Genomic DNA, 17,145 nt, shown 5'->3' with positions numbered 1-17,145 from the left:
TATGCATGAAAATAAAAGTAGGAAACTTCTAAAACATACCAGTGCTTCAGCCCCATTTCAGATCAATCGAATTATAATCTCTGGGGTGAAGCCCAAGCATCGGTATGTTTCAAAAGCTGCCTGGATTATTTAATGTGTAGCCAGGTTTGAGACACACTGTGCTGCATCTCTGGATCTCAAATTTGAGTGTGCAGAGAGTCATCTGGAAGGTCAGATAGTTTTGCATACTCCCAGGATTCAGGTGTAGAAATTCCAGTTCAGGAGGTTTGACAACACAAGATCTGTTTATGTTATGAAGCTGCTTCTGGTGCAGGTGACCAATAGACCGTACTCAGAGAACTTCTCTTGGACAAATTCTGACTGCACAAGAAAGATTTAGGGAACTTGGTCTGATCCTTAAGCTTCTTTGCTGTTAAACATATTAGTCCCTCAAGCTAGACACACCTACTCATCTTCAAGACCCAGAATTTCCTGTAAACACTTTATGATGTACCCTCCCCATGAGTAATTAATCTCTCCCTTCTTATATCTTTATTGTAGCTATAACATAGTATGTAATCTACTCTGGGAAATTTGGCTTATATGTGTATCTTCCTTCCTAATCTTTGAGGCCCCCAAAGATTGAGGTATCTCTGTACCCTTACCTCCTGGTGTGTCTTAGAATATAGAGTAGGTGACTCTTAATACACAGATAGATGATTAAATGACTCAGGTTGGGGTCAGGGTTTCTATGGTCAGCTGTAACCTTGTGACTCAGGGAAGACGTATTTCTTCAATCTAAATACCTATCCTGGCACCCTGTCAAGTATCCTGGGACTAGGGTCTTTAGACGTCATGTCCTGGCTTATTTTTATCATCATGGAGACTGGAGCCCTGGCCTTAACCCTTAACTTGGTGTCTGGGACCTGACTATCCAGTAACAGACTTCACCAATACAAGCCTCTTTTCTGCATTTCTAAATTTTACCTGTGAGTTAGTCATCTTTGCTGCAGTAACCCATTACCTCAGAATCTCAATGGCTTATGAAAACTGAGTCTTACTCTCCACCTCAAGAAATGTGGGCTAAATGGCAGTGTGGGCCTGAATGTACTCCACATCTGAAATAAATGAGTATAGACATTCTGTTAGCAGAAGATAAAAGGGAATTGCTGACAGAAGCATGAAATATTTCAGAAAGATTTTGATCCAACCTAGCATTACATCATGTGTGCTTAGATTTCATTAGTCAAAATACATCCTTTGGCTGAGCCTGATAATGTGGCAGGAACCATACTCCCATGGAAAGGTCCCAAAATTCACCAGGCAATGAACAAGGATGTGTAATTCTTTCACATGGAAGGGGAAGCAAATGTCTGGGTAATACAGTGAGCTACGTGTGCTTCTGTTTTCCCGGTCACGATGAAGTCTCTGCCTAGGACTCTCTCCTCATCCTTCCTATTAATGCTCATGGTGCCAATCATTTGGTCTACAACTGCAATTCTGCCTTTTGGACTATGCTCATTTACCTGTAGCTGGAGCTATCTTCACAGCTTTTTTGTAGAAACATCTTTCTCCAGTTTCTACCTTCTTCCAGTATGTTTCCTTAAGGTAATCATGTCAGGGTTCAGCCAGGATCTAAAACAGAGGTTGCCTGTGGACAAAACCCAGGCTTCTCTCGGTTTTTGTACAGCCCACCGGCGCTGCTCCAGATAGCATTTTGAGTTGTGGAAACAAAGCTGGGTTTCCCTTTCATCCTGTTCCCCATTCTCCCCAAGGCTTTGCTACTCTGGCCAGCAGCTAAGCCTCACCATTGGTCCACACCTGCCCTAGTTGCCATCTACATGTTGAGGTCTCTGTCACTGGCAATGTCAGGCATGGGGCAATGAAATCTCTGTCTAGAAGTCGGTAACTCATTGAGTCTCCTTGCTCCAAGCGGCTTGCCTAGTTAAGAAGGCCAGACTTCCCAAGAGAAGAAAGAGCATGCCTAGATCTGGTTGTCACTGGGACAGAAGCAACTAGGGACAATCTCTTTCAACCCAGGCTGGCATTCCATCTCCTCTGAAGAATGTCAGCCAATAGATGGACCCAAAGCATGCTCACCAACCCAGAGGTCTGTGGACCACCCAAGGGAAAAAAACCAGCAGGGCAAGCCTTGTCTCTGATCTCTCTTGTTATACAGCACTCATAGAGTATCCTCAATGTGGCCTCTTGGCCCACAGATTCAAAATATTTAATATCTGTTCCTTTAGAGAAAAAGTTTGCCAATTGCTTCTCCCAAGTACCATAGGCTCTCCTTTAAAAAGTAAACTTCAAAAATTGTTTCTGAAATTGGTCCCAAAGACTCATTGTGTTTCAATACCCTATCTGGTGCAATTGTTATGAAACAAGTATGAAATAGATTTCATCTAGGGCTGCTGGCTTCTTTTTCATTTTCAACATCTCCTGGGAGAATAGCTCCAGGCCTGTGGAGTCTCTGTCTGTTTTTCTAAGTACTGATTGAGACACAGGGTTTGAAAATGAAGTGGTGAGGAACAACAGAGGCTTTATTTGTGGTTACTAACATTTGCCAAAACAGTTTCAATTTTGTCTGGATTTGCTGAGGACCAAGTGTAGCTCTCCACGAAAGTAAATAATTGCACCAACCTGTCTCGAGGTGTTCTTGCTTCCTGCTCTCACTGGTTGGTTTCTTGGCCATCAAGTGGGTGGATTAATCCTTTGCACTGGTAAAATCCCGTGACCAGATTCTTGTTTCCTTGCTTTCTAGAGAAGGAAATGAGTCTGCAAGGCATAAAAATGAATGGACCTAGTTAAGCTCATATATTTCCTTCAGGATATACCTGTGAGTGAACAGTGATTGCAAGTGTTGGTGTTGGGTGAGGGCAAGCTTTCTGGCTCATGGAGAGCATCTTCTCACAGTATGCTCACATGGCTCAAGGGGCAAAAGAACTCTTTAGGGCCCTCTTGTAAAAGAGCATTAATCATATTCGTGAAGCTTCCACCCTCCAGACCTAACCATCTCTCAAAGGCCCTGCTTAATACTATCACCTTGGGGGTTAGAATTCCAAAATTCATGTATTGAAATCATATAAATTTTGGAGGAACACAAACTTTCATACCATAGCAGATCCCATCAGAATTTTTGAGACAGTTCAAAGAATGCTACTTCCAGAAAAATTTTTAGTATCCCTCTTCATTATAAGTTAAAAAAAACCACATTTACCATAGGTATCATGCCTGAGTGATTCATTTCCACAATGGCTTTTTATTTTTTTATTTTATTTATTTATTTATTTATTTAATTTATTTTTTTGAGATGGAGTCTCACTCTGTAGCCCAGGCTGGAGTGCAGTGGTGCAATCTTGGCTCACTGTAAGCTCCACCTCCTGGGTTCACGCCATTCTCATGCCTCAGCCTCCCAAGTAGCTGGGACCACAGGCGCCTGCCACCACACCCGGCTAATTTTTTGTATTTTTAGTACAGACAGGGTTTCACCGTGTTAGCCAGGATGGTCTCGATCTCCTGAACTCCAGATCTGCCTGCCTTGGCCTCCCAAAGTGCTGAGATTACAGGCGTGAGCCACCGTGCCCAGCCTCCACAATGGCTTTTTACGCTTTTCTGTTGATCAAAAACTTATTCTTACAACCAGAAATTTCATTAATCAGCCAATCAACTAATCAATAAATTACCTGCTTCTGAGTATTTGCCAAAGTCATTTGTGTGATCTGTCATGCTGGATTTGGGTAGGTTGAGGAGGTCTGTATTAGATGTTGTGTGCTGATGTTAGAGGGAAGACGATGGACTAATGCCTGAAGCAGGATTCATTCTGCCTCTGATACAGAAATATCCATCTCCAATCAGTTGAATATTGACCACCTGCTTCACTTGTTTCATGGGTCTCTGGAGAAAATGTCAGGGATAGAGAGCTTATATGCTATTTTCTCCCACTTGCACTGGATACCACTGAACCTGAGAGGCTATTTGGGTATCTAGACAACAGTAAAATCTTGGGTGAAATACACAATGCTGTCTGTCAATTGCCTTTTTAAATTGAGGGAATAAGGGTAATCCATGAGTCTTCCAACATTTTGGCATTTATATTTCAGGGTTTGTATGACAAAGCAAACCCCAAGAAGATACATTCAATTTACAATCCTTACCAGCATTTTTAGAGTGCAATTATATTTACTTTTTCCATGTAGTTCTTGTAATTTGGTGTCTCAAACTTTAGTGATGAGTACATAATAACTTGATACATTCCCAGTGCCGGATCTCAAAGTGAAAATGCAATAAATATTCTTAAGCACCTATTGCATGCATTGAATGATGCTATGTCTTGGGCTTACATAGTTAAAGAAGCTGAAGTTTTCTCTATCAAGTAATTAAATGATTCATTGGATAAAGTTAGAAGATCTAGATCTCTTCGCAAAGTTTATCTTCGGAGTTATTCTGCACAGGCTGACTTTATTATAAAGGCGACCTTTCACTTTCCAAGCCTTAGTTTCCTTGTCAATGAAATGAAGATAATAGTACCTCCTACCTTAATTAATTGTTGTTGGCTTTAATGATAATGTATATGTTATTTATCAATTCGGCAACTTTCACATTATTGGAACCTGATTAATATCAGGTACTGTTACTAGTAATCATGTTATTAGTAATATTATAGTGATCACAAATGCTATTTTGATTTTTCAAAAGTATTTAGTAAGAAAAATGTTTCAAAAAAAGATATAAATTTAAAAATATAAAATTATCACCTCCCATAAAGAGAGTTATTTTGAGATTAAAAAAAAAAGTGCACAACATATTCCAGGAGGGTTAGCACAATGAACTCCTACCAGGTAAAATAGCTCCAATTTCCAAGAGCTTTCACACCTGTCTTTCACAATGGCAAAAAGATTAAGAAAGCTCAATCTCTGAATGTGCCAAGTGCTTTTTACTTGGAGGCTGTGGAGTTGGAATGCCAGGAGTTGGGGTGAGGAGTAGTCCAGGAGCCAAGAACCACTGAGTTCTCCAAAAGTACACACGTCTAAGTGTACCCAATGGCAAACCCTTGCTTTCCTGAGCCACATTTTTAGGTTCTTTTCTATCCCACATTCCATCTTCCATATACAAATGCCTGAGAGACAGCACAAGGAAAGGAAGGTCAAAATGCAGTGCCTTTACTCCTGGACAGAGTATCTGTCTAGATCTTCCAGTTTCCCTAGCCCGGAAGGCCAGAAAGTAATCCTAAAGATGCTGTCTTCTGTTTTATGAAGCCCAAATCCAGACCTGAGCCACTAGTCTCTGCTTCTTTACTACTTAGTCTTGCCCCAGCCTCTTCCTGTGTCAAAATGGCCTCCCAATATAGAGTTTCTATTTTCTCCCACCATGTGTCTACTTCAAATGATAATTCAAGAGCCTTTCAAGACCAATTGTGTATCTCAGAGGACATCGTTGGACTTCCAATAAGAAACCCATTGAACAGTGCTGGGAACTACTTTTGGTACTCAATGAGTATATGGATGCATTAACACAAAAAATATGAAGGATTAAATTAAAACATGGCCTTATACCCTAATAGGAACGTAAAACTGAGTTACTTAAGTTCTGTGTTTCTTCAATTACTTTTCTTTAAAACATACTACCCCTTCTCCTGATGAACCTATATTGTTTTCTTGTTTCTGCTGTAGCAAATTACCACCAAATTAGTAGCTTATAACAACATAAATATAGTCTCTTAGAGTTCCAGAAGTCACATGACTAATAGCAAAGCATCCTCAGAGCTGCCTTCTTTCTGTAGTCTCTAGGAGACAGTTCTTTTCAAGCTTCTAGAGGTCACCTACAATCCTTGATTCTGGGTCTCTTCTTTCATCTCCAAAGAGCATCATTCCAACTTCTAGTTTCATCATATCTTTTTCTGATGTTAACCATATGCCTCCCTCTCATAAAGACCCCTGTAAATTCACTGGGCTCACCAGGATTGTCCAGATGGTTTCTCAATCTCAATATCCTTAACTTAATCATACCTGCAAAGACTTCTGGCCATAAAAGGTAAGATATTCGTAGGTTCCAGTAGGGTGTGGAGTCCTGCTGGAGTCTATTAGTTTACCTACCAAGGTCCTCTGTCTTATTAGAATTCTGTGAGAGTTACAAAAAATATAAGAATTAATGGTAATTGATTTTTTTTTTATTTTTTACACCTATAACCAGATTGGATAAAAGATAAAACATAATTAACCTTTCTCCAACACATCTGAGATTGGAATATGGAAAGAAAAATATGGATTTTGCTTCCAATATTCCCAATACTTTTTTCTCTAGTCCACAGAAGTGTTTAGAAAATTCTACTTCTAGCCAAGTTGTATGTGTTTACTCTGTCCTTGGAGAATAAGCCCCTGCTTTGGGCTTTACAAGGTCACTGCCCCACTATATGTCTCTGATTCTTATGCATCCTCTGGGGTCGAGAAATGGGCAAATCAATCCACTAAGAACTACATATCTAAGAGAGAATTAAGAAAAAATAAGAAGGTAAAAAAATGAGTTTTATCAGAAATGTTCTGTATTTTCTCTTGTATTGACTGTTGGGAGAAAATGTAAATAATACACTCCTTACCACTGAGTGAAGAAGGCTTGTTTATGCCTGACTCAGTGAACAATACATAATGGTTCAATAACAAATAATAAATATGATGCACAAGTTTCATCTCAAATGGGAGGAAACTGTTAGAAATGGAAAAACTCATAAATTATGACTTGAAATACCTGGCCCTGGGCAAATCATTTAACACTTTTGAGTCTTGTGTTTTTCACTTGTAAATTAAAGTCATATTTTCCTTAACTTTCTTATATAGTCATTCTTCAAGTTGCCTAAGAAAGTAAAGAAAATATTTTGTAAATTGTAGTAGTTTGGATACCATCTCCTTACTCATGACAGCATGAAATTTGGAGCAATATTCTTCCTTATTGGCCACTCTTGTGGGGTCTCTGAGGTGATCCTCCTGGATCTATTCCCTGGGCACATAGAAGCCATCACTTTGGTTTTTCTAGAACTGAAAAAAATACAACTTCTCTGAAAAGAGTGTGGTTCTCAAATCGAATGCTCCTGCATCATGATTTTAATGTAGAATCAGCAGAGGATGGGAGAGGCTGGGTAGCAAAGCCATTTTAGCCCTTCGTTGGAGTGGTAGCTGCTTTCTTTCCTCTTTTTTTGCTTAGTCATCATCTCATGCTGGGGTATTTTGATAGGCAGAACATGACTTCCAATCTAACTTGGAAGCTCTCTTCCCAAACAATTTGCCATCCTTCTTCCCTTTCTAGAATACATGATAAACATTCAACATTGGCATGCCACAGCACAGGATGGAGCTCTCTAATCTATGCCTAATGAAAGCTTAGATTTACTCTACATATTCTATTTACTTACTTCATATTTGTTAGGAGTTATTAATTAATAACTCTATTTTCTGATCACCTTCCGGCAAAGTGTTAGAAAGAAGTTGGAGCAAGCTGTGTTTGTTCTTTGTTTCCAGTGTCTCTCAGAAAGAAGGGGTGACTATGAACACAACAGCCATGGCAAACTCACAACAGTTTTGGTTAGGTTAGACTGGGACCAAACTCCTTTGCCTTGAAAAGTCCAGCTGCTTGTAACATATGTAAGACTCTTGACTTCTATCTCTAGGGATGTCCCAGCCCTCCTTCCTTATTACCTACCATTCACCTAACAAATATTAAAAGAAGCATGCAATGATATTTATATTTTTGTTTCAGCATTGTCAGATCAAACAATTCTCCAGTAAAGAAATTTCTGTATCTCACTGTTGATAATAATTTTATTGGAAAAAGGGGCAATCTAAATGAGAAATAGCTGAAAATAACCATAGTATCAGTATTTCATTTATTTTTTTAATAATTAAAGTTAAACTTTTACGGTAGATTAATGAGTAGAAATAACACGGATCTGAAGCAGAAAGTATTTTCGTCTTGATTTAGCTAGTTATTACCATTGCGACATAACACTTGATATTTATAACAGTCTAACCTTCTCACTGGCTGATAATACATATGAAATTAAGTGCTGTGTAAGTGCTTTGTAAACTTTAAAATAAAATACAAATATAAAAGACAATTATTAAAAGAGAGTGAAACATGCTGTATGATTGGTTTTCTCCCCGTCTTGTTCCCCTTCCCCAGTCAAGAAAATATTTCTGGACCTCACATTTCACATCCATAAAAAGATGCTTGTAGAAAGTGAAACTAAGGTCCTTTCCATTTCTAACATTAGATCGTTCTAAGTGGGTTGGACATTTCATCCAAGATATTTTAAGGGAATAAAGCACTTTCTTAATCTAAGAACTTTTCAAAAGAGAACACTTTGAACCTTTCTTATGAGTCATTTCACAGTTGGGGGACACCTTCTAATTTTATTTCCAACCATCACCAATCAATCACTGAAGGAAGGAAAATAACTGGAGTTAGAACTTTTAAAAATCCTTAACAATTCAGCCTAGCAGAAAATATCTCTAAGGTTTAGGGAAATCACTTATTTCCATAAGATTTGGAAATTCAGACTGTCCACTAAGTTGAGAGCATTTAAGGGCAAATGCAACTGAACAATTTGCCAGAAAAGTATATAAATAAGATATCATAACTGCTTCCCTTAAGAGATCATAATCAGCCCTAATTATAGCAGAATTATCCTCATCCTTGTCCTAAGGCAACTTTAAAGAAGGCATAAGGCTTCCAAGAACGCATTTAACAACACCTCCATTAATGTTATAGATAAGGAATAAGATTTAGAAAGATGAAGTGACTTATCCAAGGTCATACAGCAATTCAGCAAATGGAACAAAATTAGATACCAGTTATAACTCCAATTCTAGTACTGTTTTCCTATATAACATCTTTAATGGGAAATTGCATTTCTGGAAGATTCATATTCCCTATGCCTCAGAAATTGAATAGTAGCCAAAACCCCACATCTTAGAGTTTCCTGAGCAGCGGGTTTTGAATAGTCTGACTTGATTAAAAATGCTTTGGTGATATCTCTTCTCATGATATGAATTTGGGGTAATTATAAATTATAGTTCATTGATTGATAGATCTCTTGTGTATACTGCAGAATTACAGAGAGCAGCTGCCTTCTAACCTTAGACTTTGGCTCTCCCACTGAACAACCCGGAGATCTTATATAAATTAGAAACTGTCATTTCCAGTTCTCATATCAAGCTAGTTATACTTGATATTGAAAGTGCAAATATTAGAAGGGACCCCAGAACTTTCTATCAGTTTTCTCACTCATGAGTCCCTACCCAACTCCTTCAAATCCTGTGATAATGATGTTGACACAAGTTATCGGACCTCAATGATTCTTAAGAGGCTCAATTCAGGATGCTGCTCAGTTCTTAACACTCTTCACTACTTTAGGAATGAGTTGTAGTGAAATAATGACCTCTACTTATGACTTCCCATAGTCTATTTTTCAGAATCTCAGACCTGGAAAAAGAAATTTCTACTGCACCAAGGGGCATCAACCTTGTTATAACCAAGCAACTCTCTTTTAGTTTTGTGGAGAATTTTACATACGACTTTTAGAAACCAAAGGTCTACCAAATAAACTGCATTTATTCTATAATGGTTGACTCTTTTTAATTTCCATTTATTATTGGGTAAATAAATATATAACAGCAATCAGCATGCTCTTCCCATTTGTAACCATTTCAGCCAACTTAACATTCCAGTAAATTTGTGTAATTTCATTGAGAGGTAATGCATAATATCCATCTTAGTATTAGACATATTGAAAAGTTGAATAGGGCTTCTCATATTACTATTAGCAAGTCTGAAGAATTCCTGCTAAAATTAGGAATTATGTCCCTACATCTCCTAGAGTTGAGAAAGTCGACTATGTTCTGATACTTCACGGAAAGACCTAAGTAGATAACTGGAATATATTCAGAATAAAAGAAAAAAAATTAAATACCAGGAAGAAACTGAGATATTCAGGTTTTACTCATTTTTAATTAGACTATACACTTTCAGGTGAAACACAGTTTCTTGGTTACATTTTGTGGGGGTGTTAATGCATTCTTAACTTATGATGAGTCAATAGTATATTTTAGGAAAATGTTGAAATTGTCTCCAGTAAAACTTGGGAACTTGGAGAACCCTGCGGTTTGAAGAGTCTTCTTTTAGAACTCCTGCCTCTAACCATATGGGTTGCTGAGTAATATATATTTTTATGAAGATAGCACATACTATATAACCATTGCAATTCTGGTAAAAATGAAGTGACTAACTCTTCACAGTCATACATAAGCAGCATTTAAAAGTCCTGTGCTCTAGCTCTGAGGGGCTTAGTTCTGCAACTCCAGGAAGCCCCTCAACATCTTCAGGACAGTTTCTCCATCTATCAAGTGAAAAGTTGAACTAAATTCATTTGAACACTTTAGGAAATCTCTACAGTCCTTTGCAGATCTAACGTTTTCAGAGTCACAGGTCTATATATTTTGTCCTCCAAATTTGGTTTTTCAGACATCACAGTTCTTGCTTTCTGGAGCTGAAAATCATTTGACAAGCAAATATCAGTTATACAGTGTTTCACTTTATTTCATATGTTTATGTATTCATTCCTTCACTCAATCATTCAACAACGTTTTATTAAAAACCTACTCTTTGCCAGGTACAGAGCTAGAAATTACAGACAAAGGAATTATAAAGTCACAGATGCTGTCTTCAAGTAGCTCAGGAATAGTAGTTATTAACTCAAGTAATCAGGTAATTACAGTGGAATGTGTTAAGAGCCCTAACAGAAAGTCATTGGTGCAAGTGATCTACATGGTAGACACACTTAGAACAGGAAGGAAATCCCAGGAAAAAAAAAGTGAGTCTCAAAGATGAATACCAGTTAGTTAGATGAAGAAGGGATATGTGTCATGGACACAGCCATACAGATATTGAAGGAAATGGTGAGGAGTTTACTGAAGTTGAAGGGTAAGGTGTGTGATGGGCAGGAGGGAAGTACTGGCTGAATACAGAGCTAAGGAATCAGACAAGGCATCTTGGGGTTAGAAGTGAATTTGACTTCCAGCTTAAATCAGAGGAATTCCAGCTTAAAGCTGAGGAATCAGACGTGGCATCTTGGGGTTAGAAGTGAATTTGGCTTCCAGCCTAAATGTAATGAGGAATCATTAGAAATTTTAAGTGCATAGTGGGCTGACATGTCATATTTGTATACTGAACAGATCACTTGGGCTGCAAAAGAAAGGTAAAAAAAAAAAAAGGGAGGAAAGAAGGAGAAGGGAAAGAGTGGTTGACAGCAGAGAAATTCATTATAAAGCTTTTGCTGAAATTTAAGAGAATGATTGAATTTAACAGCTGCAGGAAAAAATAAAGCCTTGAAATTTGAGAGATATTAAAGGAAAATAATGGATAGAACACAAGGACACTAAAGGGTGAATGTTACAGTTAAACTCTTTGGATCTAAAACCTAGTCTCAAATCACCTTATAAATTAGAGCAAATATAATTGACCACATATTAAGCTTGTAGATATCCACAGCTGCACTTTGCATCTTTCTCTGTGGACCTTCTACTGAGTTTTTACTGATTGGGAAAAAGCAGCATGACAAAAATCGTTTACTGAATGAAAATATTCCCAATCCCCATTAGACAGTATGTAATGAAATGTTTCAAATGGAGGATTACATGGAAAAAACATAAATGACCGTAAATCCAAGGGGAATCAACTCTTCTTTCCAGATTATAGTCAACTTTAATAAAGAAACTTAATAAGCTCATGCATTCCTGCCAGCTTTAGACATGGCTACTGCTGATCAATAGTATTTATTTCTAGAGAGAAAGGGGGCTAGGGAGGATGTCAGAGCAGCTTGTTGATGCTAAAACATGCGAGTAATGACACAGTGTGGTGGATAATGAAGATTTGGTAGAGGAAACAGCCCAGCAAGCCTGTCTTTGGCTCAGAATATCAAACTGTGTGCCTCTCCTCCAGATCCTATTAACACCTCTTATTCTAACAACTGGGTTTTGAGCTTCATGTCATCTCAAAGGAAAACTAAAAAGAGAAAGCTGTTTATTTTTCCCTGTGTTTATGATTCTAAATAAAACTCAAAGCTTTGAATTTGGAAATGAAATTTTTTTCTGAGACACATTTCACCTAACAGGAGGATGAACTTACAGATAATCAGAGTTGTCTCTCAATAACACAATCTGTCTTGAGAGAGGGAGACTGATTTTCTTTTCTTTTTTTTAAATTTGACTTTAAGTTCTGGGATACATATGCAAAACATGCAGGTTTGTTGCATAGGTATACACATGCTATGGTGGTTTGCTGCACCTATCAACCTGTCATCTACGTTGTAAGCCCCACATACATTAAGCATCTGTCCTAATGCTCTCCCTTCCCTTGCCCCTCAACCCCAACAGACCCCAGTGTGTGATGTTCCCCTCCCTGTGTCCATGTGTTCTCATTGTTCAACCCCCACTTATGAGTGAGAACATGTGGTGTTCAGTTTTCTGTTCCTGTGTTAGTTTGCTGAGAATGATGTTTTCCACCTTCATCCATGTCCGTACAAAGGACATGAATTCATTTTGAAGAAATTTCTAAGTGAAAAAGAATTCAAGTTCCAGCATTACCACTTACTACTTTTGTACCTTTAAAGCAGAAACTTAATCTGAGTTTGTCTTTTCATGTCTATAAAGAAAATGTTGATACTGCTTCCCACTTTGTTGTGAGTCTTAATGAAATGATGCAAACTAAAATGTTTTGTAAATTGTTATGACTCATGCACAAGTAAAGAGTTATTGTTTCTACAGCTTGCATATGAAAAAAAACAATTTTTAAAAGTCATTGGGATTCTCACAATCAAGCTACCAATTAAATTCCCAAGGGAGAAATGCCTTTGAAATGTGGACAATATTTTGCTTATACAGAGCCATGTTCCATAATAGTCTCAAGAATGCAGTAGAGAAAGAAAATATAGAAAAGAAAAATGGGCATTGCTACTTTTTCTTTACGTTTCTGAAGATTTCTGAAAAAAAATCTAGAGATAAAGAATCACAGTAAAAGGGAATTCTGGTTCTAGATACTAGTAAAATAAAAGAGAGAAATGTCATAACCCAGGTAAATCAACATACTGGAGGAATCCAGTCTAAAACTAGAAGTAGCCTTAATGTCATTCCCTTATTTTCACAATTAGACTTTAAGATACTAGTAAAGTGTTTATAGTGGCAAAGGCTAGAGAAGAAAGCTCTAAGATAAAATAAATTATCTAAGGCAATAGAGTGAGGAAATTTTATGGCCGATGATCAGAAGAAGTGTTATTGTACAAATAGAGAAAAACTTCAAATAACCAGAAATTTCAATCAGCCAGAAATTATTTTACTTCACAATGTATTTATGCAGAGATATTAGCAATAAAAGAGAATATACCAGATTACAGTCTGGGTCTCATGTCACCCTCATTCCAGGTTTCTAAATCTTCTATAGAACTGAAGCAATTGTATTTTTTTCATGAAGTCTTTCTTGATGCCAGAAATTGTTTTCTTCTCTTGTCTCAGAAACATGATTCATTGTTTCATCCCTCTCTAATGATCTGTATTCAATCCTGCCTATCTCTTTAGGTATGTGTACATTTCATTCATTTGGTCATTGACTCAAAACATTTTACCACACATATTCTATTCTATCTTAGAATATCCCTATACCATATTGAGGCATAGAGAGGATATATTGCTTAGGAGAAGATTAAGGTATTTGTTCAACCAATATTAGAGGTGTACTGAGAGATACAAAGGTTGTGGTAGAGAAACAAGGTCAATTCTATTTAGGGTGATAAGAGATCATAAAATGTTATACAAAAAAAAAAAGGTGGTATATGAGAGATACAAGGAATCTTAAAAGCTAAGTGTTAGTCAAGGAAGTTTGTATAGAGGTAGAAAATTTCTTGGAGAAGGAAAAAACAATGTAATTACTTCAGGCATTGAATGAGAAACATCTATGTGATTAGAAACTGCAAGAAATTAGATGGTGACTGATAAAAGAGAAAAGGCTGGAAACAAGGATTATGACATATAATGGGGATTTTGAATGTCATGTTCAAGAATTTAGGTTTTAAAAATGACAGACATGAGTGGAGTCCACCAGGAAGGTGATCTGATTTGTATTATGAACATGGCAACCTACACCAAATGGATTGGAAGGAGAGCAAAACGAGTGCATGTGTGTATGTGCCTGTGTATGAAAGAGGGAGAGATTGACGAGAGACGAGAGAGATAGGAAGCGATGAACCAGTTAACAGGTTATTATAATACAGGTAAGAACAAGAGCTAAAAGTCATATCTATGCATGAGTTGTGAATAGAAACTACAGGGCTAGGTAACAGATTGGATTGATTATAGAAGAGCATATGAGAGAAGAAGGGTGCCAGGATGACTCCAAAACCTCCAGTGAGGTACCTGCCTGGTTCTTGGTGGCAGTCACCAGAGGCAGGAAATGCAGAAAGAAGAGCAGACATTCCTTCTACCTGTGCAGATCTTATGTGCTATGAAGCTCTCAAATGGAGCAATCTCTCAGGCAGCTGGATGTTGAGGTCTGGTGCTCAGGGAGTTTGGGCTGAGAAAACAGATTTGAAAATCATCAGCATTTGGCTGAATTTCAAGTTATAAAAGAGGCTCTATGAGGAGGCTGAAGGGTAAGACAAGTGCCAAGACAGACTTCAACATAAAGTATCAGAGTAAAAAAGAAGACCGGGCAAAGGAGCCATAACCAATGTCAGAGACAGGAGGAGAATCAGAAGAGATACGCGAAACATGGAAGAATGAATCAAAAAGAGTTGCAAATGGAGTCAAGTTCATCAAACAGGAGCTTAGAAAAGGAAGAAAAAGTGCTCTACGGATTTGGCAATTACAAAGCCCCCGATGGTATCGAATGAGGGTGTTCTGGAGGAGGGAGAGCCAAATGCAGATGAGTAAACACTGGATCCACATTCAGGGTATGGAGACCAGGGTTTGATGAAGGAGCTTGTATGTAAAGGGGAGAGATGAAATGGCATCTCACAGGGAATGGAATGTTAAATAAAGGATATTTTAAGAGACATTTGTGATGTTCCCAGTCCACAAATAAGAAGCCAGCTGACTGACAGTGTTTAAAATAAAGGAAAGAAATGTCAGAACCAAGGTAAATCAACATTCCAGAGGAACCCAGTCTAAAAGTAGAAGTAGTCTTAAACAGAGTCATTGCCTTATTGTCGCAAGTAGATTTTAAGATTTCTGAAATTTAACTCTTTTTACCTTCAGTCACCAGAAACACTTCTTAGTATTCAGAAAACATATGTCACATTTGATGAAAATTATACTGAAATCAGTATAAATGACACTCAGATATTTAAATCAATAGAGAATTTGTATGTTCTTGTTACTTTATTGAATGGTGTGAAGAAATATGCCCACAATTTTTAGAAAGCCCCATTTTCACATCAGTTTATTTAATGGCTGCCGTATTGTAATTATAGTAGCCACTGCAATTACATAATTGTAAGTTTTGCCTACAGATAAAATTGTATAATTGGCCAAATATGTGGACACCCTTGGAACGAAATCCTACATATGTGAAAGGTACCTGAGTAAAAGGCCATACAGCTGACAATTCACACATATGCCTTCATAGTCACTTGTATTTAAGAACAGAGTTGTTATTTTATTTCACTTAAAAAGTTGAAAAAAACTATCTGCCTCCAAACTGACATGTTCTGAAAGTGAAACGTGATACTTGAATAAAAGAAAAAGGCTACTTCATTAGCTCATTAGGGGAGCTTTTATTAGTTGTTTTGTTTGTTTTTTTCTTTTCAGTTTTCCTTTTTTTCCCTATGCTTCAGTAAATTACTGGGTTAACTCTTTGAGTGTATATAATGGCTCATTTACTCTCCCAGGATGCAGTATTATCAAGGGCAGGAATCTGGGTGAAACTGTGACATTAGAGACTGATGGCATAAAGTAGGTGTTGTGCAAATTCAGGAATTCTGAACGTAAGTCACCTGAGAAACAAAGAAGGTAATTGAGAAGTCAAGGAAAGGCATCTGGATATTGAAAGGAGCCAACAGTGCAGAAATATCAAACGTAAATAAATTTCTTTCTCCCCATGTGAGCTTGGCCAGAATATCTTCTCTTCTAAGTCTATGTAGAAAAATAATTGAATCTATAACATATTCAGTTGAATATTACATATAACGAATATATAACAATTTAATATATAAATGAATATATAATAATATATAAATGAATATATGAATCATTGAATATATAAATGAGTATAAATATATAAAGGACTATATATATCATATCTGTGTTTTTATTATCAGACTAAATTTATATGGCACTTTATTTAATGTAGATCAGTACTGGCCACTTAAAGTTCTAACATATATCAACAATGCATTTCCTCCAGATCTATATACTCTAACAGACTGAATTGTGCATCCACCCCACCCCCAGTCTCTACGTTGAAATCCTAACACCCTAATGTGACTGTATTTGGTAATAGGGCCCTGAAGGAGGTAATTAAAGTTAAGTCACAAGGGTGGGACCCTAATCCAGTAGGACTGGTGTCCCTATAAAAAGATGAAGAGATACCAGAGGACTTGCTTGTGTTCTCTCTCACTTTCTCTCTCTCATTCTAGGAATGCATAGAAAAAAGGTTATGCAAAAACACAGAGAAAATGGCCATAGACAAGTTGGAAAGAGAGGCCTCACCAAAAACCACATTTTCTGTCACCTTGATCTTGGACCTCTTGCCTCCAGAACTATGAGAAAACTAACTTCTGTTGTTTAAGTTACCCAGCCTGCAGAGTTTTGTTATGGCAACCTGTTTATGATTTATAATACAATCACGGTAACATCTTTAAAAGGCCATTCATGAACTAGAACAACTCTGTCTAGTTTTCTATCCTTATTTCCACCATTCCTTGTTCTCTTTGTAATTTTTAATCCAGTAATAGCAAATTGTTTACATAATAGTGTATATTTAAATAAATAAATAAATTTCCATACTTCTGTACCCTTTTACACAAGCTATTTCTTAAAAGTGGACAATATAAATTTGCGATTGGGCAAGTTGTTAATTCTATGTCTCAGTTTTGTCCTCAGAAAACAGAGATAATAGGAGCTTATACTT

Source organism: Pan troglodytes, chromosome 12, assembly GCF_028858775.2.
Source record: "Pan troglodytes isolate AG18354 chromosome 12, NHGRI_mPanTro3-v2.0_pri, whole genome shotgun sequence".
In the NCBI taxonomy this organism is placed as follows: Eukaryota; Metazoa; Chordata; class Mammalia; order Primates; family Hominidae; genus Pan; species Pan troglodytes.
This window is presented reverse-complemented; position numbering follows the sequence as displayed.